This window comes from Castor canadensis, chromosome X (assembly GCF_047511655.1).
Source record: "Castor canadensis chromosome X, mCasCan1.hap1v2, whole genome shotgun sequence".
Lineage (NCBI taxonomy): Eukaryota > Metazoa > Chordata > Mammalia > Rodentia > Castoridae > Castor > Castor canadensis.
In genome coordinates, this window is record NC_133405.1 from 68495220 (window position 1) to 68512230 (window position 17011).

The 17011-nt window shown below is 38.9% G+C and overlaps 1 protein-coding gene across 1 annotated transcript in view; it reads right to left on the minus strand.

Annotated features, from left to right (window-relative positions):
• Positions 1–17011, minus strand: part of LOC141419452 (uncharacterized) — a 237422-nt gene that overhangs the window by 69595 nt on the left and 150816 nt on the right. The gene's annotated exons all lie outside the window — the stretch shown is intronic.

A 17011-nucleotide genomic window follows, 5' to 3' on the forward strand; every position in this document is an offset into this window, starting at 1 on the left:
GTGAAAAAAGATTGAATTAGTAATAAGGAAGTCTTCCATCAAAGAAAAGCCCAGGACCAGATAATGTCACAGCTTAATTCTACCATATACTTATACAAGGTATAATACCAATTCTCCATAAGCTATTTTAAAAAAATAGAAGAGGAAGGAATTGTTGTAAGTGCATCCTACAAGATCAGCATTGATCTTTGATAACAACTGATACTAAAGCCATAGGAAGCCACAACAGCAAAGAATACTACAGGCCAATATGCTAGAAGAACATAGATGTAAAGATCCTCAACAAAATATTAGAAAACAAAATCCAACAGCAAATTAAAATGTCATTTACAATGATCAATTGGGATTCATCCCAGGGATGCAAGGAATGTTCAATACATGCAAATTAATAAATGTGTTACCCCACATCAACAGGATGAAATATAAAAACCATACAGTGATCTCAGTAGATAAAAAAGGCACTTGATAAAATTCAACATTCTTTCATGATAAAAATGCTGAAAAAATAAGCATTTAAGGATGTAACTCATTACAACAAAGGGCATTTATAAAGAGCCAACAGTTAACATTATACTCAATGGTAAAAGCCGAAAGCTTCCCCTGTATGATCTGGTAATAAAAGTATGTTCACTTTTGCCACTTTTATTTTGATATAGTTCTGGAAGTCCTAGCCAGAAAAATCAGGCAAGAGAAAGAAATAAAGGGAAACCAAGTTGGAAAAGGAGTCAAAATGTCATTCTTTCAGGATAATACAATCTTCTATATAGAAAACACCAAAAACTCCACCAAAAAAAGCTACTAGAGCAAACGAGTGAATTCAGCAGTGTTTCAAAGTATGAAATCATGATACAAAAATCAGTAGTTTGATATACGCCATTAGGGAATTGTCTGAAATAGAAATCAAGAATGTGATTCATTTAGAATAGCTATGAAAATTAAAATACTTAGGAATAATTTTCACAAAAGTGGTGAAAGACCCCAATAATAAGTTCGAAGAGGAGTTAAAGTGAAAAGACATCCTATATTTATGGGTTGGAAGAAACAATATTTATAAAATGTGCATACTACCAAAAGTAATTTCAGATTCAATGCCAACCCTACTAAATACCAATGACATTCTTCACAGAACTAAAAAAAAAATCTATGACTTATATAGAACCTCAACTCTCCCCCCAAAATCAAAGCCATCTTGAATAAAAACAGCAAAGCCAGAGGCATTATGCTAACTGATCTCAAAACATACTACAAAGCTGTAGTAATCAAAATAGTATGGTGTTGGCAAAAGTAGACTTATAGACCAATAGACTTGAAACCTAGAAGTAAAATCACACAAATGTGCCAACTAATTATTGATAAAAATGCTAAAAATCCACACTGGAGAAAGAGCAGCCTTTTCAACATCAGATGCATGGAAAATTGCATATCCACATGCAAAACAATAAAATTGGACCATCTCTTACCAGTTACCAAAATCTACTCAAAATGAATTAAAACCTTAAATGTAGGAGCTTATGTGTGAAATTACTAGAAGAAAATATAGGACAAATGCTTCAGGACACTGGGATGGGAAAGGATTTTTTGGGATAAGAACTAAAACTACAGGAAACAAAGGCAAAAACAGACAAACGGAGTTACATAAAACTAAAAATCTTCTGCACAGCAAAAGGAGATAATGAACCGAATAAAGAGACAACTTATAAAATAAGAGAAAATATTTCCAACGTATATATCTGACAAGACGCTAATATCCAAAATATACAATAAATGCAAAAATCCCAAGAGAAAATAAACACACAACCCAATTAAAGAATGAGGAAATGATCTTAGTAGACATTTCTCACAAGTAGATTTTCAAATGGTTTATAGGTACATAAAAATACATATTATCAATCACCAAGAAATACAAATTAAAACCAGAATGAGATATCACCTGTCCCAGTAAGAATGGCTATTATCAAAAACACAAAAGAAAGCAAAGCTGGTAAGACTATGAAGAGAAAGGGAGCCTTTATACATAATTGACAGGAATGTAAATTGGCCATTATGGAAAACAATATGAAAGAGGTTTCTCAAAAAAATAAAAATAGGAGAGATCCAAGGTGGTGACTAGGGCACAGAAGCAGACAGCATGAGTTCTGTGAATCAAAAACCTTGCTGAGATGCTGGAGCCACACTTGGAAATAAAGCACCAAGAAGAATCAAAACTTTGACAGCATGAACCCCTAGCTCATAGAAAACTTCTCCATGCCACATTACATTGAGAAAACAGGAGGGCTGCGGTTGCCAGACACCGGCTCCAAACTTGCTTAGGAGACATTCGACAGACCAAACAAGTGTGAGCCAAGCATCACATGGTATTCTCCCAGCCACCCCTGGGATAAACCAGCATAATCCTCTGGGCAGACTGATCTCCCAGCCAAAAAAAGAAAAAAGAAAAGAAAATCTGAACAATAAACAACAAAGTGAAAACTAGGACACAGCAGAGATGTCAGAAACGCTCAAAGTGCACAGGAGAAGGGGGGAGGGAGAAGGAGATAATCCTCGCATGAACTATCAGTAAACAAATAGCTGGGAAGGCAGGAAGGCTGACAGAGGGCAGGTGATAAGCTACTCCTAAAGTACAGGAGGTAGAGGAAAACAAAGGTCATCTCCTGAGCCAGTGAGCAACACCCAAAATCAAATGGCTCTGCAAAGTTGAAAAACAAACAGCAAATCATCACAACACACTGACAGCAGGGGTTTGGCTGATGGATCACTGACCTTGCCCCAGAGAAAGGGGGCAAGGCAAAGAAACAAGCCCCCAATAAACAAGCACAGCGAAAAGCCAACTCCAAATCAGGACAGCTTGTGAACTACAGAGCTGATCTCCTGAACCTGAGGACAGCATGCAAACTTAAATTGACACACCTCACTGAGGGAAAAGCTGACCAAGCAGCTGCCTGTGAAAGACAGAAGAAAAAAAACACTACTCACAAACCAACCACCTAGCAAGACTATGACAGAGCTTCTGCTTAAATACAATCACCAGGACAGATGCTGGAGGAGTAACACCAGAACTTAAACCACGACTGAAGTTCTATTGTTCCTGAACCTGGAGGTTTTTTGTTTGTTTATTTGTTTGTTTATAGGTCATCCAAGCAAAAAATCAATAAAGAAATTCTAGAACTAAATCACACCATAGACCAAATGGACCTAGCTGATGTCTTCAGAATATTTCATCCAACTTCCCCACAGTATACATTCTTCTCAGCAGCCCATGGAACTTTCTCCAAAATTGATATCTTAGGGCACCAAAGCAAGCCTCAGCAAACATAAGAAAATAGAAATAATCCCATGCATTCTGTCTGGTCACAATGCATTAAAACTAGAATTCAACAACAACAAAAAAAAAGCAGAAAATATGTAAACAATTGGAAGCTGAACAACACATTGTTCAATGATCAGTGGGTCATTGATGAAATAAAAGTGGAAATTAAAAAGTTCCTGGAAGTTCATGAAAATGAAAACATGATGTACTAGAACCTATGGTACACAGCAAAGGCAGTCCTAAGAGGAAAGTTTATAGCCATGAGTGCAGAAAGATCTCAAATCTTACGACCTAATGCTACATCTCAAACTCCTAGAAAAACAAGAACAAGCAAAACCCAAAACAAAGGAGAGAAATAATAAAAATAAGGGCTGATATTAATGAAATAGAAACAAACAAAAAAAATTACAAAGAATCAACAAAACAAAAAGCTGATTCTTTAAAAAATAAACAAGGTTGACAGACCCCAGGCAAACCTGACTAAAATGAGAAATGTAAAAGTGGAGATGAACAACAACCACCATGGAAATCCAGGGAATCATCAGAGACTATTTTGAGAATCTATATCCAATAAATTTGAAAATCTTGAAGAAATTGACAAATTTCTGTATACTTATGACCATCCAAAATTGAACCAAGAGATATTAATCACATGAATAGATCTATAACACCAAATGAAATTGAAGCAGCAATAGAGTCTCCCAAAAAAGTAAAGTCCAGGACCTGATGGATTCTCAGCTGAATTCTATCAGACCATTAAAGAAGAACTAATACCAACTCTCCTTAAACTTTTCCACGAAAAAGAAAGGGAAGGAACACTGCCTAACTCATTTTATGAAGCCAGTATTACTCTCATCCCAAAACCAGACAAAGACACCTCCAAAAAGGAGAAATATAGGCCAATTTTCCTAATGAATATTGATGCAAAAATCCTCAATAAAATAAAGGCAACCTTAATCCAAATACATTGCATTTCCGCTTAAGTATTGCTACTTTGAGGAAAGTTAGATTTATTATGTAGCAAAATATACTAATAAGTGAAAATTTTCATTGAGAATCTTTGGACAACCAAAAGTAGATGATTTTCAACAGAGAAATCTTATATTCATCTATCGCTGTCCCTTTTATTTGTATAACACTATATTTTTTCAATATAATCACTCACAATCCTAACCACAAAGCTATGAGGTAAATAGAATAATTATTACTATTACCATCACACAGTTGAGCCATATGAAGGGGAAAATATTTAGTTGAATGATCTATCTTACATAAAATAATATGTTACTTTTTGACTAAGTCAGGACCATGATATGTCTCAACTCTGAAATGACTGCTTTTTTCCATTGCATGTAATACCCGAAATTATAAAAATTTACAAAAGTAGTAAGTAAACTGGAAAATATTTATGCTTAGTATGGTCAAGATACTCTCTTAAAATAAAACAAGTCCTTTCTCTGAAAGAGGTTGTATAATGTTAACAAAGCTGTATCTCCATATGAAAGACAAATAGTATGAAGTATATGAAAAAAATTTTTATGACAATATAATTTGTAACAGGTGGAATGGTCAAAAAAGATTTTATGTTGAAGGTAGAGATCAGCTTTGAAGAGACAGCAGTATTCAAATTACAAGAGAGATGGTGGTGTGGCATTTTCAGCAAGAGAAGGATTTGAACAAAGGCAAACAGCTAAGAATGTGTACAATGAATTCTAAAGAGACTAAGTATCCCATTATGGTAGGAGCAAAAATATAAAAAAACAAACAAGACTGTAGGAATATTCAGAAAAAGTGTTCCCCTTTTAGTGGATGGCTTTGATTTATAAGCAAAAATATTTAGAATTGATTTGCACCTAAAAAAGAACCACAAAAGATTTTGAGTAGGAGAATGGCACTGATCACAAAGAAGTGTTTACAGAAAGAATAATGTCTTGCAGTATACAGAATGGATCTTTTATTTGAAAGTTAGGTGAACTTAAAAATAATTAATGAGCAATATTTCTCTAGAGTCAAACTGTCAGTCATTTAATAGCTATGTGATTTTAGACAAGTTATTTACTCTATATGGTTGAGTTTCTTCATTGTAAAATGGAAAAATAATATCTCATTCATAAACTTGACATGAAGATTACACCAACACCCAGAATTTTACATTAACAGAAAATGAATTATAGTAATACTTTTTGAATTAGATATTAATTACCATGCCTTTTGGTCTAAATCACTCAACTTTTATACATGAATAAAACAAATTAGGACTGTTTCATCCACATTTTTCCCTTAAAGGTGGCTATTTGGTATTGCATATTTCCCATTTAGAAAGATAAACTTAGGATTTCCATCTGCCTTTCAAACATTTTACAATGACATTGATAATATGTGGCTTCTATGTAATTATAAACAACTTTGTTTTTATTATTTTAAAAATTAACATTAAGCCAGGAACTGGTGGCTCATGCCTGTAATCCTATCTACTCAGGAAGCAGAGAGTGATCAGAAGGATTGTGGTTCAAAACCCATCCAGGCAAATAGTTCATGAGACCCTACATCAGAAAAAAAAACTTTCACAAAAAAAGGGCTAGTGGAGTGACTCAAGGTATAGGCCCTGAGTTCAAATTCCAGTATCATACAAAAAAATTAACATTAGAAAGTACATGAGAAAATTGCTAATATATGCTTTTGTGACTCTTAATTGAACATTGACGTGGTTAGACAGAATGATTTATTATTCCTTAATTTGCTGCATTTTTATGTTAGCTTCTGTGGGAACAGAAATAACTTCCATGTATTATCTCTGAAGTAGCTTCTATTAAAGCAGCTAAACAATTTTATTTTTTTCTCTACTTATATATTTTTTGGTAAATGTTTCCAAAATTATTATATAAAAGTGTCTTGGTAAGTGAATAAGTATGTTATTGTGGTAAATTTGTTTTTTAGATGTGGAGGTTGAGGTTGGAGGAGTCTAATAATTGTAAATTCTGGTCAGAGGGGTATTCTGAAATGCATTCCTAGTGTAATTGTATTCTGGAAAAGTAAATGATGCCATCTCATTAGGACAAGAGGTTGAGGTCTCCTTTCCTTAGGCAGAAAGGATGGAGATAGCTGAATAAATGCATCAGTATTTATTGTGTTTATCAGGATTTGTTTGGAATTGTGATGTCCTATTTGTTAGGGTGAACAAATGGAACCCATGTTAGAACTGGACCCCCTCCCTCTCAAAGGTGACTTGTTGAAAACTCTCCACCAGACCCTAAAGAAAAATAGACATCCACCGTAAGCCATTTACTAGAAATTCCTCACCAGGTCTAAAAGGGATGACCCAACCTTAAGCCATTATCTCAGGAGGATCAAAGGGCCATTGAGGATTATCCTGCCCAGTGACCTTCCTAGGGCTTCTCCACCCACCTCATAAATATCCCCAGTCTCTAAGTAGCTGAGGGTTCCAGCTGTCTTGCAGGGGACCCCCTCCATAGGACCACTTCTCCACAACAAATCCTGTGCTGGCATATGAGCCATCTCCCTGCCTGTCCATTCTGCACTTTCTTTCATTTCTAACACTATTCTCTAAACCTAGTGGACCCAATAGTACATTTGATTTAGTCATACTGGTTCAAGGATGTCTGGTCTAGTTTTACTCTGAGAAATTGTCCATCCATCCTTTCATTCTCTCAACAAACATTAATTTCATACTGTGTTCAAGGAACTGTTGTTAACTACTGCAATTACATTTATCAATAGAAAAAAAAACAGCACAAACTGACTAAACTACAGTTTGATAAAATTTTTAACATTATTATATACAAAGTACCTGTGACTACAAAGAGGTACTGATTAATTCTGAGGATGGCAGGCAAAATTTCACCTCAGAAATTATATTTGAATGTTGGAAAAATGAGCAAAAATTAACCAAGCAGAGAAAGAAGTGGCAGCAATATAAGCACAATATGTGAGAGCACATGAAGTGTTTGCAAATCTAGGAGTAGCTGTAGAATGGCTAGCAGACTCCAGGTCAGAGAACTACAGGAGATGAGGTGGGAAATTTGCTCAATATTTTCAAGGATATTATGGTATGGAATGAAAACTTGTAAAAGCAACTGAGAATCAGAGAAGTTGGGAAAAATTAATAAGTTATGAAAGAGGTGGTCAAATTGCTTTTGCTGAAAAGCATGGAATCCTTACCTGGGCCCACAGATTAACTAATAGCAGGACAAAAGCCTGGCATCTGTTCTCCATTTTGTATCTGTCCTTGCTCTAAGCCATTCTCTTTGCAGTCACTTTGCAATCACCTTGGATTCCAGGAAAGAGATGATAATATCTTCATGACAAGGGATAGAAACTACCCCCAACAGTAGACCTTCCTCAGGATGGACCACCTGCTCTTTGACAATGAATCCAGATATCAACTCCAGAATCTCTCCCAGAACCTGTCCCAGAACCTTTCCCAGAACAAAGATGGAGATAATGACCAATTAGACAACACCTGTGACTGAAGTGCTTAACTATGCATCCCTTTTGTCCCCTGCCTCGTTTTTTGTTTATTTAGACCTCTAATTCATGTCTGTACCCCAAAGATGGCTGAAGATGGTCTGAGTGTTTACTCTGCCTCTTCCCACAGCATGTCCTGAGCCATGTAATAAATCTTTCTCTATTTTCACCATGCCTCTTTATTTGACATATAGTGGCAAGTGGCTGGACCTGACATGTGGAATCCCAGGAGTTTGGGCCTTGGGTCCAAAACTCTGTTTTCAGCTTTGATGAACCACCCTTTATGCACTAGCTAGTTGACCCTGGATGGAGAAGAAAGATGAAATCAGCTCCCTGCAGCTGCTGGAATTCCTTTTATTCCAGGGACCTCTTTTCTTATCTTTCTACTTTGGCCAGCATCAACTGCTTTTCACCATCATCTGGTGAGACAGAGAAATGAACATCTGGACTGTAGGAGCCCTGAAGTCTGATCATTGTGAGTTCTACCTGATCAGTGCATCTCGGGCCTTTACCTTCCTTTTCTTTGTTCTGGAGGCTCTTCTGGGCCATTTGTGGTTTGTCTGAACCATTTGGGCTTTTTTGCCATTTGTGTGAAAAGGAATTTTGGATCCCTTGTTCAGAAGTTTCTCTGAGTATTTGAGAATTTTTGTGCTAGCAACTGGCAGGAAAGTAATGTTTGGTAACAGAGAACCCAAAGTGTTGGTGTTAGAGATCTCTGTTGTGAACTGCTTTAAGAATGAAAAGTTTGAAGTCCATCTTGCTCCCCTCGGGAGAATTCTAGCTATCTATTCTACTAAAAACAAGGGAGACAATTTCTAAGAGTACACTTGGAATTAATATAATTGTTTTTGGGTATCATTGTGTGTAATTTATGCATGTCTGTTATTGTATGACTATGACGATTGGTTTGTTAGAGCCTAAAATCTTATAGCTATGGCAACAGTCTTATTGGAATGTGAGACTGACTCAAAGCATTTCCCTAGCATTGACTCTTGTTTCAGCTATCAAGCATCCCAAAACATGTCCTAAAAGAGCAGCACAGGTCATACCTCAATCTGTTCCTGTAATTTTGAGAAATAACTGACCAATGAACTTGTGGCCACTTAATGAATTTTTGCATGTTCTTGAGCTCTTAAAACTATGTGTAATTAAATTGACATTTTTGGCATGCCTAATTTAGAACTTTTTGTATATGTATATAATGTGAACATCATTAGGATAATTCTTTTTTTTATTTCCTTTATTCATATGTGCATACAATGATTGGGTCATTACTCCCCCCTTCCCCCCACCCCCTCCCTTTCCCCCCATCCCTTCCTTCATGGATGATTCTTATTGTAAAGTTAAAATAAAGGAATTTTTGCTTCTGTTTTCTCTCCTACATCTTTTTTGCTGCCACTTGAAGAAAGCTAGTTTTCCAAAGTTCTTAATTTAACAAGGTCTAACTAAAATGCAGGCATTCAAGAGTTATCCCCTGCCTTAGGACTGAAGAAAGGACTACATGGACTATATAGACAGTAGCCTTAATGTGTTTCATTTTTTGTAAGTGTAACTTGTGTTTGTTAGGTCCCTGGCATTCTTGGGGCAGGCGGAGGGACCTGAGGCTACACCTTAAAACCGGACCCCCTGATTTATGACTGCTTATTTCTCACTGCCTGATTGTTTCTCGGCTTGCAAAACAACTCAGGAACTTCCAGTTAACTAGCCAGGCATGTTGATCTGTTCCATATGGTAATTGCAGATAATCAGAGACCAGAGACTCTCTCCCTCCCCATGGCTTGGCCCCTGCTATAAAGCCCACTACCAAATTCACCCAAGCTGCTGCTCCCTGATCTCGGGGTGGGGGGGGAGGGCGCCCTGTGGTCTGGTTCCAATAAATCTTTCTTTTCCACATGGTCTTAATTCAGCAGTACCTTGCATCTGGTGCCAAAACCTGGGAGAGGTTATAGGATGCTTCGGCCTGGGGCTGCTTCCTTGGCTTTTGTGTCCTGCCCTTTCCTGAACCCAGACTACTGAATTGACCCCATGTGACCCTGGACTGTGGATTTCGGACCTTACTTCCTTACCGGCTTTTCCATCCATCATTAGCCTCTCTCTTCCACTGCTCTCCACCTGACCTACTCCTCAGATTCGGTGAGTGTCACCCTCCCTCAGGGATGCCTGTTCCCTCTCTCTCTCTCTGGTCTCGGAAGTCGCAGGCGCCGTGCCAAGCACACCTCCTACCCCCGTTTGGGGCACCCACTGTTTAGCATGGGGATGCCTGGCTAACCAGTTGAGGCATTCTCTGTTGGATGGCAACCCAGGCCAGGGATGCCCACCCTTGAGAACCCATTCAGGTGACACTCACACTCTCCTTCCCTCTCTCTCTGTCTCTTGCTCTCCCTCTCTGTTTTCAGTTCCTCCGCCCAAGGTGAGAGCTTGACAGCCCCTCCAGCTTACTATGACCAAACCGCAACCAGACGATTCTGCTGTCCTTGCCTGAGTCACATAAGGGAGGCTAGATCTTGACCTAGATCTATACTGGCCTGAAGAGTAAACTCACCAAGGCACCTGCATTGCTCTCTCTTTCTCGCTCTCCCTCTCTCTCTCTCTCTCTGTCTGTCTCTCTGTCTTTCTACAATATGGAGACCTCCTACTCTACGTTAGACGCATCCACTGGGATGCCTTCTCCGCACCCTCCCCCTTGGTCTCCAAGATGATATATAACCTAAGCGACTAATTTTCACCCATTTCTAGGTCTTGACAATTTCTGCCATCACAACAGCAAGGGATCCGAAATTCCATTTGTCCAAGCTTTCCTTTCTCTCTGCTCTCAATCCTCCCTGCTCCAATCTTGTAACACTGTTCAAATCCTCCTTGCCAACAACAAACCCCTCTCAAAGACTGTGTCTCTCCCTCCCACTGAACTCTCATACTTGTGACCTCATGGGCTCTGTCTGCCCACCTCTCAACACTTCCTGCTAGCCCTCTGAATCAATCTCTTCTCCTACCTCATCCTCCCATCACTCAGACCCCCATTTTTCCACCCCTGCTGGCTCTCCCAAACATCTGCCACCCTATTTCCCTTCTACAGTAGTTACAATTGACCCTGAGCCATCGGCTCCTCAGAAACCAATACTGCCAGCCTTACCCTCATCCCCTGCTACACCCTCACCCTTCTCCTCGCCACTTGCATCCCATACCTGCTCCCATAACTCCTCCCAAGCATGCCTAGCCCATCTATATGCTCACCTGCCTCCTTGCAAGGCTACAGACTGCTTCCTATAGGGCAGTCAATTTTTAACAAACTTAAAAAAAAATTACTTTATCTTAACTCTCATTTATCTTAACTCCGGGAAGTGGCAGGAGCTAACAACATTATCAGAGTTCATGTGCCCTTTTCCATGACTGATCTCTCTCTCAAATTAAAAGGAGACTTGGCTCCTACTTTAATGACTCAGCCTCCTATATTAAAGAATTTCAATACCTAACCCAATTATTCTCAACTCTCATTTTATTTCTCAATCCTTTCATGATATTCAAAGAAAAAAACCTTAAACAGGCAGAGGGTGGTTCTTAAACCCCCCAGGGAGATCTTGTGAAAATAGCCTTTAAGGTATTTAATAACCAAGATGAGGTCTGAGACCAGTGAAAGGCCCAGCTCTTGGCGGCTGCCCTGAGGCCACTTCCTCCAACTTTGAGACAGGCCGGACAATAATGCACACCTCCAGGGCCTGCTTCAAGTGAAACCAGATGGGACACTGGGCAAAACACTGCCCTTCACCTTGCCCACTGCCAGGACCCTGTCCACGATGTGGCCAGAATGGACAATAGAAGGACGACTGCCTCTCTTTGTTGCTGCAAGGTAGGTCAGTCTCCCACTCCCACTCTCAACAGTGTGAAGGCCTCACGGACCTCTTGGGCCTGGCGGCAGAAGACTGATGTGGTCCTGGGACCTGGGCCCCCTTCAAGATCAGCTCGGAGGAGCCCAGGGTAACCATCCAAGTAGCAGGTAGGCCTCAAACACCTACTTGTTGCTATCCTTCACAGATCTCCATGGTGGGGATGGACAGTCTCCTCCACCAGCCAGAAAAGGAAAGACAGTTTTATTTATAGATAAACTCCAATGTGTGATCAAGTTAAAGTTAACTATAATCTAAGAGCTGCCTAAAAAGATTTTTAAGGCCATATCAAACTAAAATCAAATTCTCTATGTCTATAAAATAATGACATTGTCTTAATATTGTTCTGCTCTGAGTAACAGCTACAAAAAACTATTATAGGGAAACATTTTATCAAAAAATTATTTGTGTTTTCTGTTAACCTTGTCAAGCTTTAAGTTCTACTAAATCAGAGTTCATTTATGTATTTGCTCATGCAAAGTTCTCTTAAATGACCACCTTGTAACAGCATTGTGTCTATACTTTATCTAAGTATAGTACAACATTTACAAAGTTAAAAAGTGTCAATTTATAAAAAATAATGAGCTAAAGCTCTCTTTTATCCAAAAGTGCTATGTTTAACCTGCATTCTGACAGTCAGCCTCTATTTGCCTTTAAAGGTCCCACAAATGCTTCATAACAACTAACCTGGTCAGTTTTGCCACAAGAATTTAAAGACAGCCCTCATCTTTGTGGACAAACCCTAACCAGAGACTTATTAGATTGGCACTACCCAGAGGCCACCCTTCTTCAATGCAGAGCCACAGTGCCCCTCATCTGCAGGGCAACTGAGTCCTTTTTAAAACTTTCCAACCTCCAGGGATAAAAAGTCTCCAAAAAGAAGGTTCAATTATGTCTCCCACAGGTCACCTACCTAGGTGTGGTCTTAAAGGAAAAGGCTCCCTTAAAGCCCTTTCTTCTTGAGACCCTTTTAAATAATGTATGGCCACCCATTTCTCTTAGGAAACTTGCCTCCAACAGACTCTGCTTCTCTGGCTGACTACCTATCTTATCTTAACCTCCTCTGGGAACTTCTCAGACAGCAAGCAGACCAGATCCTGCCCCACCCCTCAGAGGGTCCTGTAACAATTTCAATTAAACCATGGCTTGGATCTTGCTCTGCTAAAGGATCTTTGACCCTCTCCGCTGGGACCTCACTGGACTGGCCCTCATCTGGTCATCCTCACAATGCCCACCGCTGTCAAGCTCAACGGGATCCCCCAGTGACAGCACCTCTCAAGGATAAAACATTGCCCACCAACTTCAGACTCTTCCACTACAAGAAAGGATGAATACTCTTGTGTACTGCTGGGTCCCATGTGGCTACACCTCCCCTTCAATCCCTCTTCCATTCCGCATAAGCTCTTATTCCTCATCTGGCTCTCGATCTGCTTTCCCTTCGCAACCCAGAAATCCTTCTCCTGTGACCCATGCATGTGCATTGCAAGGGCAGGAAGTATTGTTACTAAGACTTTACTATTCCACACTTACCATTCCTGTGCAGGCTCTGTTATTGGGTCATGCACTCACAATCACACCATTTATCAAGTGTGCTCCCATGATAATCAATTTACCTGCTCAAACCTCACTTATCACCCTGTTGAGCAGTGGTTAGAACTCAGGAGTGGCCACCTCACTGGGAACATTGTTACTCAAACCCAGGTGTTCGATCCTGAAAAACCAGTGTCATTATTGTTTGATGCTTGTGTGGCCATAGACAAACTATGTGGAGGTATAGGCTGTGGCTGTGGAGGCCTGGGTTGGGAAAGGACTTACACATCAAATGAAAAATATATGTGCTGGGGAGACAACTCCTGGTGTAATAATGAGGGTTATCATTTTTGCCCTTATTGGAGTTGTGTTTCATGGGCCACATGGGACCGGGCTACACACTTAGCCCTCCTTCAAAAGGGCACTACTACCCCTAACTGCAGCCAAGCCACCTGTAACCCTGTAAATTTCACTGTACTCAAGCCATCTGATTGGACACAAGGACAGATGGTTTTCTGCCATAGGTGGATTTAAAACACTGGTGGGGGCAGTGGGCCTAAATGATGCTATGGAAATACAAACCCTTAAACCAGGAAAATGCTCTTTAACCCTAGATGCCTCCAGGATCATTCAGGGAACTCAGCAGACAGACTTCCCACCAGATGCTACTACAACCTTCTCCCAACCACTGGCCTTGTCTGCAAATGAAGCCTGGGACAAACCGTCATCCTCCACTCCTGCGGACCTCAAAAATTTCCAAATTCCAGCCAAACCCCCCTTAATGATGTCCCCACTCAGCATGAAGCAGCTAGATTCATTGGTGCCCATAATACCAACAAAATAATGAAATGTTAGGTCACTGGCATTCTTGGGGTGGGCAGAAGGACCCAAGGCCACACCTTAAAACCAGACCCTCTGATTTATGACTGCTTGTTTCTCCCTGCCTGATTGTTTCTCAGCTTGCAAAACAACTCAGGAACTTCCAGTTACTCAACTAGCCAGGCATGTCAATCTGTTCCATCTGGTGATTGCAGGTAATCAGAAACCAGAGACTCTCTCCCTCCGCCATAGCTTGGCCCCTCCTATAAAGCCCACTACCCAATTCACCCAAGTTGCTGCTCCCTGATCTCGGAGGGCAGCCCTGTGGTCTGGTTCCAATAAATCTTTCTTTTCCACACGTGGTGTGGTCTTAATTCGGCAGTACCTTACAGTGCTCAACTCTGTTTTATAGTTGGATCTATTAACAAATGTGTTTGTATAAGTTGCTGTTGTGTAGAGAAATAGATTAAGATAGCTTTTCTTCCTGGGTCTACATTAAAATATAAGGCTAGCAAACTATTTTATTTTGTTTGGAAAAAGAAGCATTTTTGTCTAAATTTAACATTTTGTAAAAATTATTTTAAAGTACAAATTAGAAAGATCTTAGAGGTTATCAAATGCTTATGCACATGATTAAATTGGCTATAATTTTTTAATTACCTAAAGAATTTTCTAAAGTAAAAATTTAGTGTACTGAGCAGTACTAGAACCTAATTTTCTATGTCTATAATAACAAGGTTATCTTAATATTGTTCTGTTCTAAGTAACATTTGTAAGAAACTGACTTACAAGAAAGCTTTTATCAAAATAATTGCTTGGTTTTCTGTTGATCTTCCCAAGCTTTTAACTACTTAGGAAACTAAACCTTAATTAAGTCAGTTTATTTAAATATCTGTTCATATAAAATATAAAAGTCTCTTAAATGACCACCTCATAACTGTTTGGTAAAACAACTATTATTTTAAGTAATTCTATCAAATTAGTATACCATATATTTATCTGTAAAAGTATGTAGAATTGTGTGTTTAGACTGTACCTAAATATTGTGCAAACATATGCAGAGTTAAAATGTGTCAGCTTATGTTCCAGGAAACGGGAGGAGGGATGAAAGAGAGCAGAAGAGGGGGTGAATTCAAGTATGATATATTTGATACACTGTAAGAACCTTTGTAAGTACATCAAAGTACCCCTGCCCAGCACAATAATAATTTTTAAAAACTGTCAGTTTAATATATGTAAAATGACCAGCTAATGCTCTTTTCTATCCAAATGCATTACATCTAAACCTCTGATATGGAAGAATGGTTAATAGAACTTTTAGCATTTCTTCCATTTGTGATCAGTAACCTTCAAAAAAACCTGCCATTTGGGCAACCCTGCTCTTTAAAATCTGGCCTACAATTATTTGTCTTAACCAAGTGAGTATTACTATATATATGAGAAATACTTGTACATTAGGAAATAAGGCTATTTGGGATCACTGGCAATGTAGTTGTGATGCTGCTTGTTCTTGGTTCCTTTGTAATGTATTTAGACTCCCCAAATATATAAGCCTTTTGAAATGCAAAGCTTAGGGGAAAACTTTACCATGTAGGTGTTCTCCAAATTAAAATTTTTAGTGATGCTAGATTTCCCAGGCTTGTGTCCATGTGTTCCTAATTGTAACAAGGAACACTTAGTGTTAATGTTATAACACTGTCAGTCATAATTATTTTCCTAAAATGCTATCTTCAACTTCTGATAATTGCTAAACTGCTTTTCAGTATTTTAATCATGCCTATTCTAAGTCTTGTCATTAGCAGTCTGAGTCCTTCTCAGAAATGCTTACAATCAAAACCAAAAATGACTCTAACAAGTATTTATTTGTCAATTGAGTCAGCCTTTTAAATATTTGCTTTTATTGGCTATTTGTATTTTTCTTGTGAAACTTTTGACTGTTGTTTGTTGACATTCTCCAGCATTTTTAAGATGTCAGGACATCATCTAAAGTACAGAAAAAAATTAAAAATTGTTGCCAATCTAAGTACCACTTCTTCTAAACCTCTCAGTTGCTTATAATTTAGCCAAAAGGAGTCTTACTGGCATGACTCCCTCCTAAACTGCCTGTTGCTTCCCCTCCTACAAGGGATTAGATTAGAACATCTGTGAAAAAGCTAGTCCCAGCTAGTACAGACTTTCACTAAGCAGCATGGTTAATTGGTGAAATATTCAGAGGAGACAAACAATTTGGAAACAAGGGGGAAGCTGTCATAAACCAAATAGAGTCACCTGTGCCTGACCTTGCAAAATTTACTAAAGCCAAGAGGTTTTTAAAAAGTGTCCTTATGTAGGGCTACTAGATAGTCAAGTCCTTGCAGGTACCTCTGACAGAAGGCAAACTCATATTTTTGGCCAAGGCAAAAATGACTATTTCTGCTGATTCCAAACATGTCTTTTTAGTTACCAGTGCTCATGAAGTTATTTTATAATGGGTTCCCCCACACAATTTATTTAATTGGGTGCCTTCTGACTTTTATTTACTCTATAATCTGCTTTAAAATGGTGTTTCTAATTTTAGACTTAAACAAGTATATTTTACTAGCTGTCAGCTACTATCTGTCCCCTTCTCCTATACTAATTTATCATTGGCCAAGAAACCTTAATTCCCTCAAGAATGAGAAATATTCGAAGGTTAGAGGGGATTGTAAGAAGTGCTCAAACTACTTTTGCTGAAAAGCATTGACTCCTTTTTTAGGTCCATGAATGAATTAAAAGCAAGAGAAAATGGAGGCATCTGACCTCCATTTTTGTATCTATTTCTGCTCTGTCATTCTTTTTGCGGTCACTTTGAAATCACCTTGGATTCCAGGAAAGAGAGATGATAACATCTTTATGACAAGTGACAGAAACTATCCCCAACAGTAGTCATTCCTCATGATAGACCACCTGCCAGAACATCTCCCTGAACCTCTCCAGGAACAAAGAATAAGACAATGACCAACCAGACCAC